The sequence below is a fragment of the Syngnathus scovelli genome, chromosome 13 (genome assembly GCF_024217435.2).
Source record: "Syngnathus scovelli strain Florida chromosome 13, RoL_Ssco_1.2, whole genome shotgun sequence".
Taxonomy (NCBI): Eukaryota; Metazoa; Chordata; class Actinopteri; order Syngnathiformes; family Syngnathidae; genus Syngnathus; species Syngnathus scovelli.
This window is the reverse complement of record NC_090859.1, coordinates 1,952,656-1,966,586: the sequence shown is the minus strand read 5'-3', so window position 1 is coordinate 1,966,586 and position 13,931 is coordinate 1,952,656.

Sequence of the window (13,931 nt, the reverse complement as noted above, 5' to 3'; positions counted from 1 at the left end):
CCCCCTTTTTCTCCAAATGGACCCAAATTGGTACCGTTCGTTTGTGCTTCGTTTGTGCTGGTTTGTGCAGCAAAAAGTTTCGTTTGTGCTGCTTCCGTTTCGGAGATATTAGACATTTAATTTCTAGCGATGACGTCACCGTGAACTTGGCCCCCCCTTTTTCTCCAAATGGACCCAAATTGGTACCTTTCGTTTGTGCTTCGTTTGTGCTGGTTTGTGCAGCAAAAACTTTCGTTTGTGCTGCCTCCGTTTCGTAGATATTACACATTTATTTAATAGCGATGACATCATGTAGCTCCGCCCCCGTATTTACTTCCAAATGGACCCAAAATAAAATAGTGCCGTTCGTTTGTGCTGGTTTGTGCTGCAAAAAGTTTCGTTTGTGCTGCTTCAGTTTCGGATATATTAGGCATTTAATTTCTAGCGATGACGTAACCGCATTTCGTCGCGAATTTCAAGCTCCTGGACTGGAATGCTCCTGATGTAGGACGAATACAAGGTAAATATGTTCTTCGTCTTTTTTTCTTCTTTTTATCTTGCAGAAAACTTTCACTGCGGGAAACGGCTTTTGGTACGAGGATATTTCTGTTCTTATTTTTTTATTGTGCTTATTGATTAATTCCCTTGTTATCATTACGCCTATATGATCATTATTTTCAATTAAATCTGACGTGTAAAAGGTTCACTGCAACCTAAATACCTGGTGAGTCTATGTTTGTTCCAAAACATTGATTAATGCAACAATTAAGACATGTATGTGAAGTTGAAAAAGAAACTTGAAAACGTGAAAAAATAACTTTCTTTGTCAAAGGGAACACCATCAACATTTTTTACAACAATTCAAACAATGTATCACTGCAATGTGTAGAACACAGCATGCGGGAAGATTTTAGTGTTTACTGATGCTGCTTTCACTCCACTTCCCAGGTCATTATAGATCTCCCAGGCATATGCAGTCCTCCTGCAGTATGCCACATAATGGCCAAGAGAATCCTGGGTCAGTCCTGGTTCGAAGCCAATGACAGCTCTTAAAGTAAATGTCTTCTCTTTTAGCTCCAGACTGGAGGGAAATTCAAGCAAGGCAACTTCCTTGCAACTGCTACCAAGGTCAGTGCCAATCCACACAAACTCTCCCAGATTGTAGCTGTGAGTGACATTACCTGAACACAGAGCCTTGCCTGTACTGTCGTCCTGTGTTTCGAATGAAGACGGACACTGGGAAGGGTTTTCTATTGGCCTGAGGCAGAGAGAGTCAGGAAGACTGAGTCCCCTCTTCAGCAGCAGTCTGAAGAGAAGCCATGCCACAGGTCTGCAGGACAGCAATGTTTACACAAACAAATGAAACTTGCCTCGTTACTTGTTGGCTTAAACTGCAGTACTGTGAGGAGCATTGTTTTATCAAATGAACACTTGGGATATTCCTCATTGCGCTCTCAATTACAGTGGAGATGTGGCATTGTGCATCAATTTGGAGAGCACCAGAGGTCAGGAGGACAGGTTTGAATATTTGCCCCAGCAGTTCTGCCCTCTGTGAGTATACCTGTTGGTTCACACCCTGTGTTGTGATGGTGTTCACCAGGTGGAGGAATTGGTTCCCATGTTCATAGTTCAGAACAGTCTTTTCAAATGAAAAACTTTCACAGAAAGAACAGCATAAGCATTGCAAGACAGAATCAAATGCACAGGTATTGAGCACAAACACTTTTGATGTGCGAAGTTTAACAGGCTGTTGATGATTCCCGTTTTTCAACGATGGTACCTTGACTTTTTTCCAGCCCACTCGTGTATCAATATGCAGCCATTCAGGACAAGGAGAAAGATATGACGTGATCTTTCTTTTCTTCGGTGGGACCGCTAAACCTCTCCAGTTTTCAACTGCACTGTCAGTAGATGCATCTGGCTCCGCTTCTTCAGGATGAGATTTTTTTTCCCTTTTGTTTACTACTTCAGTTTGAGAAGTACTGCAGACGTTGTCAGGCTCTTTGACAGTCGTGGCATCACACTCATCCTTTTCACTTTTTTGTTTTGCAAAGCAAATCCGCATGTTTCCTTCAATGAAGGAAAGATGACGAGCAACAAACTGGTCCACACGCATGGGTAGGCTTTCATGCTTGAAAAGGCGTTTTTTTATGTTTTTGAACTCTGCTTCAACAGCTGCGGAACTTGCAGTGATGCTGGTGCTTTTGAAGAGAGGTACCATTATTGCTGTCCAGAGTGGCAAGTAACTTCCAAGTCCTGTTATTTGGGGAATAATCTCAGGGAGGAAGTGGATGTTGTCTCTATCCCCATCAGCCATGGCAAGTGACCTGCTCTCCTCACATATTTCTGTCACCCACTGTCGGACATTAGTCTGGATGTGTTGGTTTAATGCATCACCTGGTTCTTGTCCCTCATCTTCCTCATCTGAAATGGGGACAAATTCCTCCGCGATTTGCGCTCTCAAGTATTTCTTGCACTTTTCTGATGGAATAGGGGCTCCAGAACTGTCATTACCCTCTGTCTCACTCAGTGCCACAATGGTGATAGCACGGAGAAGTTCTTTTGCATGTTGCAAACATTGTGACTTAAGAAGCTGTGCAATTGACCTGACAAAGAAATCCTTAACACGAGGTCTTTTGTTTTTCAGGCAGTCCCATCGGCAGATCATCTTAATACAGTGTGCTACATCTACCCTGACAAAACATCGAGGTAGATGTCCAGGCTGATTCCCATGTGAAATGTTAAAGCACTCATTGATGTAGCTCTTCAAATCAGGATGAGGGGTAAAAGCTTTGACTAGAGCTCCAAGAATCGCCAGCGAAAAGTCACTTACTGCTTCTTTAGGAACAGATGCACCTGCATGGATCCATTCCTTCAGCCACTGTGTGATAGCATTAATATCATGCTTCTCTGACAACATCTGCACGACTGGGACACTGGAGCTGGTATGCCCTGTCATAACACCCTGATACAGGAAGATATGGCCAGACATGCCATTCGGCCTCATCAGTTTTTTAACTATTGAGCCCGTTGCATCAACACATAATATTGGGTGAGATTTCTTTAAGCTCTTGTACATATGCATTTGTGTTTGACTCCAATAGTGACAGAAAAACTTGTCAAGTCCAATGTCTGATGCTGTCACTGTGAGGTGCACTGTATTTCAACATCTGCAATGATAAAATTGGATTTTTGTCACCTAATGGCAAATAATTTTTCTCTTGCTTTGCCTTGCGCAGGGTGGCCAAATTTGGCAGGTGGCTTGGCTCAGGGACTCCGAAGGTCATCAGTTTATTTGCCTGTGATGCTCGCCATACATGTGGTTCCATCCTGCCCTCACAAAGTTCCTTGGCTTCCTGGACACGCAACTGTCCAGATAGAAACCGTTTTGAGCTACCAGTGTGTAGAGAATCATCACTGTTCTTAATGAAACCCTGTTGCGATATGTCTTACCGGCCTGCAGAGGTCACTTTGCATGGTAATTAGTTGGATAATACATGTGTGAGAATTGAAGAGTTATGATGGAAAGTGAAAATTTGTTAGAATAAAATACATGACACGGGGTTAATGAAGATGTATGATTATAATCATGCAAACAAATTTGTTTTGCGGTACAATCAATTAGTACCATTTTGGGTTCATTTGGAGGTTACGTCATCGCTAGAAATTAAATGCCTAATATATCCGAAACTGAAGCAGCACAAACAAAAGTTTTTGCAGCACAAACCAGCACAGACGAAGCCCAAACGAACGGCACTATTTTATTTTGGGTCCATTTGGAAGTAAATACGGGGGCGGAGCTACATGATGTCATCGCTATTAAATAAATGTGTAATATCTACGAAACGGAGGCAGCACAAACGAAAGTTTTTGCTGCACGAACCAGCACAAACGAAGCACAAACGAAAGGTACCAATTTGGGTCCATTTGGAGAAAAAGGGGGGGGCCAAGTTCACGGTGACGTCATCGCTAGAAATTAAATGTCTAATATCTCCGAAACGGAAGCAGCACAAACGAAACTTTTTGCTGCACAAACCAGCACAAACGAAGCACAAACGAACGGTACCAATTTGGGTCCATTTGGAGAAAAAGGGGGGGCCAAGTTCACGGTGACGTCATCGCTAGAAATTAAATGCCTAATATCTCCGAAACGGAAGCAGCACAAACGAAACTTTTTGCTGTACAAACCAGCACAAACGAAGCACAAACGAACGGTACCAATTTGGGTCCATTTGGAGAAAAAGGGGGGGCCAAGTTCACGGTGACGTCATCGCTAGAAATTAAATGCCTAATATCTCCGAAACGGAAGCAGCACAAACGAAACTTTTTGCTGCACAAACCAGCACAAACGAACGGTACCAATTTGGGTCCATTTGGAGAAAAAGGGGGGGCCAAGTTCACGGTGACGTCATCGCTAGAAATTAAATGCCTAATATCTCCGAAACGGAAGCAGCACAAACGAAACTTTTTGCTGCACAAACCAGCACAAACGAAGCACAAACGAACGGTACCATTTTGGGTCCATTTGGAGAAAAAGGGGGGGCCAAGTTCACGGTGACGTCATCGCTAGAAATTAAATGCCCAATATCTCCGAAACGGAAGCAGCACGAACAAAAATTTTTGCTGCACAAACCAGCACAAACGAAGCACAAACGAACGGTACCAATTTGGGTCCATTTGGAGGAAAAGGGGGGGCTCGATGACGTCATCGCTAAAAAATAAATGTGTAATATCTCCGAAACGAAAGCAGCACAAACGAAAATTTTTGCTGCACAAACCAGCACAAACGAAGCACAAACGGACGGTACCATTTTGGGTCCATTTGGGGGGAAAGGGGGGGCTGGGTGAACTCTGGATGACCTATAAAATAATCGTTCATAACTAAAAAACCATAGCAGCACAAACGATGATTTTTGCTGCACAAACCGGCACAAACGAAGCACAAACGAATCAGACTATTTTCCTTAAATTTTGCGAGGTTGGGGGGGCCAACTTCACGCAGGTCAACTTGAGACGTCATGAGACGTCACTTCCGGCTGGCGGCTCGGTGCAGTCAAACTCGTCTGTGCGGCAAATTTCAATTATATTTTTCAGAGCAACAGCTCCCTTTTCGTTGTTTCGAGCGTCAATTTATATTTATAATCCCATAAGATAACTAAAACCGATTTATACATATGCCGGTGTCTCTAGCCCTTTAAGGAGCTGTTTAATGCACGCCTGATGATTTTCTAAATCACGGACACTGCCAAAGTCGTCTAAAAATGTTCAGTGCTTGATTGTATCTTATGTTTTGACTAATGCTAGACGCCAGTTTTCGATTACTACTGAACGCTCTGGACAGAGGGAAATTGTTTGCCTAACAAAGAAAATATATGGTTGAAAGCATGATTAAACTAAGAATATGATGACGTAAGCAAGTACATGGAGTATCAAAAGAACAAACAGAAACATGGTAAGTGGTGAGTACAAACTTTGCATAGTCAGGGAACATTAATAAATTGATGATGTCACAGCCAAAAGCTCACATAATTCCGTACAAAATGACAAAATTGAAAGAATGATGAATGGATGAGGTGCGACAGTGTATGTGCAAGAATGGAGGAGAGTGTTTACAGGAAGGTCACTTGGAGATAAAACCAGCAGGTGCCAGAGGGAGACAGCCAAGCCAAAGATGATCGTCAAGGCTGAAAGACGGAAAGGAAAACAACAGCCCCCACTCATCGAATCGCCCATAATCAGCACCCAACCCCACGGAACCAGCTCTCACCGAACCAGCACCCACTCCCATGGAATCAAACTCTACCGCGAACTTGCCCCACCCCAAAAACTCATCACCCATCAAACTCGGCCCACACCGGCATGTGCAACTGAATATAAGCTGAGCAAAGAACCTTGAACGTTGCCTTTTCTGAATGGAGACTTTCCGCTCTTGAAAGGCCCAGCGCTGTATTGTACTTTCCTGAAAACAGAGCTTTCTGAACAAGAATTGTGATTGAACTCAACCAACCTGTGTAAGTCTAATTTCTGCTTCAGTGTCTTAGCATTTTCCTAAATCTGAAGAAATCAAACGAGCACGCAGTGAGTAAATTGGATAACAAGTGATTGGCAATGGCTTTTACCGTGAGGCGCAGATAGCGCGCTCCCTAAATTGTGGACAAAATCCAACAATATGAACAGATGAACATTTTAGTAATAGTTTTATTCCACCGAGTTTCTTCAACAATTTCTTAGGGATATAATACAAAAGAGAGTTGCTATTTCGGAAAGATTTTAACCAAATTTTCAGAGCCCCATTTCTAAATTCAATATCAATAACCTGAATGCCACTATCGTTGTAATATATACATTTCTTAAAGATCAAACAGCCCTACTATTTCGTATCAAACACCTTTAAACACCTTCACGGAACTCAAATGAGTGCAAAGATTTACGCGCTAGGCATTTATAGCTTCATATGGTCTGTATATCGTTAAAATGCTACTTGAAAATGTATTTACGACAACAAAAAATGGGGTCCATGACCAAACCGCGTTAGACAGCGTTGGGTTCACAACATTTATCTGAAATCAATCTCAGAGGCGGTAGGTCTTTTTGGCTTAGCGTTTTCTTCTGCGCAGAAGTACGCACCCCAGACACACACAGCAAGTGTGGCTGAGATCCGCGCTCTTCTCGAGTTTAGCCGTGCCTTTTATTGAGAAAGAAACAATTGGGCAAGTGTACATGATCGAGTAGGTTTCCAGACAGGAAGGACACGTTTCATGACCATTAGCTTAACAAAGACGTAGTCTTAGTGCCCCTGGGAATACATAGCTGTGCCGTACTCATGACTTCAACTTAAATAAGACCTTTGTCTGCTTCAGCCATCCCATGACAATCTCATGATCTGTACATGTCTACCTAACTGTGGGGCTTATTGTATAGCGCGGCTAATGACTCCAGTCATTAGCCGGCCATATGCCCCCAAGTCATTATCACGAGGCCTGATGGTCACATACTGCGGAGAATCTTGCACACAAAAGTAGATACATAGATTCCAATGATAAAAAGTATATTATTTCCAACATTCCCCCCTGTTTTAACATTGGAATTCATGGGAAAAAAGATCACCTAATAACTACATATGTTTATAAATGAGCATATGCCTACATAATATAGTATAGTACCATCAAAAAGCATGAAAGTTTACATTCCAGAGTTTATCAGAACTACAGCCCTTCATCCGTCTTTGGCTATGTTCGTTATAATGAAATGTATTTTGTTCTGGATCGTCAAAAAAAAAAAAAATAGACAGGTAGGCGATTTACGCAAGGCGGTCCCACTCATCTTGTTCACGCTGGGCCAACATGATATTCTGGACAGCAGACGCTGATGTCAACCTTTTAGTCATGTGACAAATTAAAATAATGCCGCACGTGGTCATTTGATAAAGTAATGAAGGACATAATATTGACACAATATCACAGCATACTGCAAAGTTGAAATGCTCTTAGTTTTGCCCCCCTTGCATATGTATGTGTCTGTCGATGCAAAGTCCAGTCCACTGAATGTTCAGTAGTGAATTGCTCTGGGATCACTGCCCAGGGCCTGCTGTCCATCCAAGATCTTTATGTCCACTTCACCGTCCTCAGAGTCTCTTCCCAGGCCCCGGTCAGCGTCCAGGAGTTCCCTAGTAATCGACATCTCCATAACCAGTCGTCAGCAAACAATTCTTCTCCTTTGGGGTTGTTCGGGGCACGGGGATGATTGGTGGTCGTCGTCTCATCGGAATGTTCAATAGAACCTCCGAGCGTCCCTGCATCTACTCCTATGATCCAGAGGCCCGCGTGAACCTAAAACAAACAAACAAACAACAACACTCCCCCCCCAGGAGTTATGAATTATCTCCCTTATTTCTCATCGTGCTGTCAGTCTCGCACGATTTCTCCTGTGACTGCTGCCTGTTGAATTCTGACACGTCCTGTTAAAGCCTCCAAAACAAGTGAATCCGAAAAAGCATTGAATGTCACAATTAAATTTTATATGTATCTACTTACTCATTCAAACGTAACCCTACCCCCCTTTGACACATTCGCCCAATGTGTCATTAGGCATTTAAAAAGGAACCGGCAAACGTCCTACCACATCATCACGTCTTGCAGCCAGTCCTGTCGAACCTTGCAGGACCGTCATCCCCAAGTTCCTGAAAATTGAGTGTGCACCTCACACTCGGCAACACCAACAACAGACACTTGTACTCACAAAACTACACAGGCAACGAGTATCTACTAAATGAAAATAGACACACAATAAATCATGGCGCCCGAGGATTCCGTCCTGAAACTTCTCAATCATCATAAAAATCAAAAGGGTTAGGGTTAACATTTTCACGTGAATTCAACATAAACTTTCCAAGACTGCAATCGACAACCTGCAAAAGTAATACAAGTTATAAAACAACCAGCAATCTGCTCCTTGGCTGGCGGTTAACGCTGCAATAAGTCAAGTGACACACAGAAACAAAGCAAAGCTCGCACTTGCCACAAGCAAGCTTAAGTTCCATATGTATGGTTGTCATCTACATAGTCTGTCACCTTGTCGGGTGAGTCCAGCTTCGTCATGTCATATGTCCATCGTCCTAGTGTTTGATACTATTTTTGTTGTTCATGGTGCCTTTGATTAACCATCGGCTGTTAGTCATCACGCTTGGGTGTTCCCGTCTCAGGTGAGAGGAATCTTACCCTCAACTGTGACCCTTTCATACCAACTCCAAAATACTTTGGCCTTTCATACTGCCCTCAACACACACACACACACACACATATTCCTAACCACACAAGCGCCAATCCATTTGCATTTATCACTCATACAACAACAAACAAATTTAGTATGTGTAAGTGAACAGGCAATCAGCGAATATTAACGGTAAACCCTCATTTCTGGATGTTCTTCCCAAGTGAATATTTCGTACATTCGTACCGGACCTTTACCATAAAATTGCCAATTAAATGCCTAAAAATTCAGTCATTTGTACTGCTGAGCATGTTCATGGGTGAGCATGGGGAAAGAAGCAGCCTCAGTAGGTCCTTAAATAATCTTGTCCTAATCCATCGTTCTGATCGAGCACCTGGGTAAAGGTACTCAAAAGTCTTCCTCCAACAGTCTACTCCACTACATTATTTTCACTTTGCCATGTTAAGGCATTTGTTTTCCGAGTCCTATCACATTTGTCATCGCGTTCACTGTCACTTGGTGTGAGTCTTATGCAGTGTTATTCTTAACTGTCAAAAGTTTTCATGGCTGTTATTCCTTGATCTCATCAGACTTTTTGTTTTGACACCAGAATTTCCCTGTGAGGTGTGATTAACTTCTACTTTATTAATTACCTCCATTGAACAATCTAGTCACCTTTTGACTGCATCCTAGTAGATCCTAATGCCCTATTTTCCCTTCTCCAAACTGTTAATGACTAAATGTCTAATTGTTAAGCTTGATGGGCTAAATGTGATTCTACTCTTATTCCTTACAATTTTAGCCTATCTGTTTCATCCAAATTTATCCTCTGATTATGATACAAATTTAGGGCAATTTTCCTTCCACTCATTCTTAAAGGCAAATTCTACATTTCACCTTTACATTGTCCCAGTTTGAAATTCACATCATTCAGCCCATTCAAATCACACTGCAAAAGTTTTTAAACATTCCCGAAATTGCAAAATTAAAAAATTCATATTTTCACGTTAAATTATTACTTCTTTGTATGGCATGCTCAAACTTGGCCAATAAAAGATTGATTAAAATTTCTGCAAAGTTTTACAAAATTCATATTTCACCTCTAAGTTCTACATGTTTCAACTGATTCAATTCTGCTCGAACATCATTCTGTTGCATCTCCTAAGTATTTATTCATCTTTTTCGCCTGCCTTTACCCCAATTTCTTCAAAAATTGCATTTTCCAGTTTCAATGTCTCCTTTTTTTTTTTTTCTTGCGGTGCAAATCGAATAGACCCCAGTCTAGTAACTTTCCTTGCACACTATTTTAGCCAATTTCAAAATTTTAACACATAGACACACATAAACACACAGAGAACACAAGGACAAAACAAAGGCCCACAACAAAAAAACAGTGCACAAACAACATCAACAAACAATGCTGCGCAAACGTCTTCCTCTATTTGATGTTTTGGTTTTACTATTTTTATTTATTTTTTCTCATATTAGTGGCCTTTCATTGTCTGACAATCATACTTGCGGCCTCAAGTTTGGTAACTTATTTAACGTATACTTCTCATCCCCTGATACATTGTCAGTAACACTTTGACGGCCCCCCATTTTAATCAATTTAGTTCAACTTTTAAACCATAGAGATTTCTAAAGATGGAATGTTTCTTTAGTGCGATAACAACTTTCTGAGGTAATTCCTGCTTCAACCAGTTTTCTGGTGAGGAATTCCACAGAAATTCGCCATTTCTTCCCGCCATGTTACATGCAGCACAATAGCGAGTGATACGTGCTTCCATTCACACACATTCACACTGCGGAATTTTCTTAACACAACGAGGTGTATTTCCGTTTACAAGTTCCATCTGTAGACCAAATTCCTATCACTTGGAATTCACAACAAGGACTCCGCCGTCCTTACCCGGGTACCCTTTTTCTGGGGACTAAAATACCCCAATCACGCGGCCAACAAAGAGGTCTCACCGAGTCTCTGAGAGATTTCTTTTGAAGATTCCGTCAATCATTGTTGCCAAGAGGTGCTGAACTGGACGCCGGCCTGGTGGATGAACATTGCTCCCCAGGGCTTTCCTTCAGGCGTCCTGTGTCCTCTGCCGTGCACGGATTCGGCATCTTCAACACTCCTCGGATCAGCAAGCAGATTTTCAGGAATCCCGGACGAGCCCCCAAAAATGTTGGGTTCACAACATTTATCTGAAATCAATCTCAGAGGCGGTAGGTCTTTTTGGCTTAGCGTTTTCTTCTGCGCAGAAGGACGCACCACCAATTGAATCTCGTTATCAGAAACGCGTAAAATAGAGCTTGAGCAGTATTTGTTGTGAACACAGCATGATTGTCATTGAATAACATCCCCAGAAACGCTGGTAACATGCTCTTGGCACTTAGTTCCCATAATGCAACACGAGGCGCAAAACATTTCATTTAGAAAGTTATAGAGCAGTGGTCCCCAACCTTTTTTGCGCCACTGACCAGTTACGTGTCAGAAATATTTTCGCGGACCGGCCTATATAAATAGATAGTACATTTATATGAATAAATAATACATTTATAATAAATGAATAAATATGATGAAATAAAATGATACGACTGCCATAAAAACAAGTATAAACGACATAAAAATAAAACTCACCATTACGTTGCATTAGTGGGAGCATTGAGCTTGTTTGTCAGAAACGAGGCGGTCCCATCTAGGCGTAATCGGAGACAATGACACCCGAAGTGGTTAAGGTTTGTCTTTTAATACAGGATGCTTGGTCTTCATGTGCCGAAGCAGTTTTGAAGGTTTCATTGCCTCATTAGCTAGCCTGTCGACACATATTATGCAGTGGGCTTGGTGCGTCAGAGTCACCTGTGGCGATAAATCCATATTTTAAATAGGACTCCAGAGACTTTCTTATAAATGCAGCTTTCCTTTTCTTAGAAGTTGTAGCCTCTTCTTCTTACGTCTCCTCATTAAGGGACACGGTCGAACGCCTTCTCCAAGTCCACAAAAGGACTCGAGGATCCTGCCGAGTGTGTAGAGCTGGTCCATTGTTCCACGGCCAGGACGAAAGCCACACTGCTCCTCCTGAATCTGAGGTTCGACCTCCCGACGGACCCTCCTCTCCAGCACCCCTGAATAGACCTTACCAAGGAGGCTGAGGAGTGTGATTCCCCTGTAATTGGAACACACCCTCCGGTCCCCCTTCTTAAAGAGGGGAACCACCACCCCAGTCTGCCAATCCAGAGGCACCGTCCCTGATGTCCACGCAATGTTGTAGAGGCGTGTAAGCCATGACAGCACCACAACATCCAGAGCCCTTAAGACCTCCGGGCCGATCTCATCCACCCCCGGGCCTTGCCACCGAGGAGTTTTTTAACTACCTAAGTGACTTCCACCCCAGAGACTGGAGAGTCCGCCTCAGAGTCTCCAGGACCTGCCTCTACAATGGAAGGCGTGTTGGTGGAATTGAGGAGGTCTTCGAAGTATTTTCCCCACCGACTCGCGACGTCCCGAGTCGAGGTCAGCAGCACGCCATCCCCACTGTAAACAGTGTTGACGTTGCACTGCTTCCCCCTCCTGAGACGCCGGATGGTGGACCAGAATTTCCTCGAAGCTGTCCGGAAGTCATTCTCCATGGCCTCGCTAAACTCCTCCCATGCCCGGGTTTTTGCCTCAGCAACCGCCGAAGCCGCGTTCGGCTTGGCCATCTGGTACCTGTCAGCTGCCTCTGGAGTCCCGCAGGCCAAAACGGCCCAATAGGACTCCTTCTTCAGCTGGACGGCATCCCTTACCGCCGGTGTCCACCAGCGGGTTCGGGGATTGCCGCCACGACAGGCACCAACGACCTTACGGCCACAGCTCCGGTCGGCCGCCTCAACAATGGAGGCACGGAACATGGTCCACTCGGACTCAATGTCACCTGCCTACCCCGGGACGTGGGAAAAGCTCTGCCGGAGGTGGGAGTTGAAGCTCTTCCTGACAGGGGATTCTGCCAGACGTTCCAAGCAGACCCTCACAGAGCGTTTGGGTCTGCCAGGTCGGACCGGCATCTTCCCCCACCATCGGAGCCAACACACCACCAGGTGGTGATCAGTTGACAGCTCCGCCCCTCTCTTCGCCCGAGTGTCCAAAAGTGTCCAAGTGCACACATGGACACCCTTATGTTTGAACATGGTGTTCATTATAGAAAATCCGTGTCTAGCACAGAAGTCCAATAATAGAACACCGCTCGGGTTCAGATCGGGGGGCCCTTCCTCCCAATCACGCCCTTTCAGGTCTCACTGCCATTGCCCACGTGAGCATTGAAGTCACCCAGTAGAACGATGGAGTCCCCAGAAGGAACGCTCTCCAGCACTTCCTCCAGGGACCCCAAGAAGGGTGGGGACTCTGAGCTGCCGTTTGGTGCATAGACACAAACAACAGTCAGGACCCGTCCCCCCACCCAAAGGTGGAGGGAGGCTACCCTCTCATTCACCGGGGTGAACCCCAATGTGCAGGCGCCCAGCCAGGGGGCAATAAGGAGACCTACACCTGCTCGATGCCTCTCACCGTGGGCAACTCCAGAGTGGAAGTGAGTCCAGCCCCTCTCGAGAGGGCTTGCACCGGAACCCAAACTGTGCGTGCAGGCAAGTCCGACTATGTCTAGTCAGAATTTTTCTGCCTCGCACACCAGCTCGGGCTCCTTTCCAGTCAGAGAGGTGACATTCAATGTCCCAAGAGCCAGCTTCTGCTGCCGGGGATCAGACCGCCATGGTCCCTGCCTTTGACCGCCGCCCAGCTTACACTGCACCCGACCCCTTTGGCCCCTCCCACAGGTGGTGAACCCATGGGAAGGGGGACCCACGTTTCCTTTTCGGGCTGTGCCCGGCCGGGCCCCATGGGCCACCAGACGCTCGCCTTCGAGCCCCGCCTCCAGGCTAGGCTCCAGATGAGGGCCCCGGTGACCCGCGTCCGGGCGAGGGAAAACGAAATCCATTTATGTTTTTCTTCATAACGGGCTTGTGTGAGACGTGCTTTGTCTGGCCCTCACTTAGGACCTGTTTGCCATGGGTGACCCTACCAGGGGCATGAAGCCCCAGACAACATGGCTCCTAGGATCATAGGGGCACGCAATCCCCTCCACCACGATAAGGTGACGACTCACGGAGGGGGTTTATTATAATATAAAGGTTTATTAATAATATTGATATTAATATTTTGTTTTAGAAAACAATGTGTTGGGTCTTTGTTCAAAAGGCTATGTTAATTTCAATAT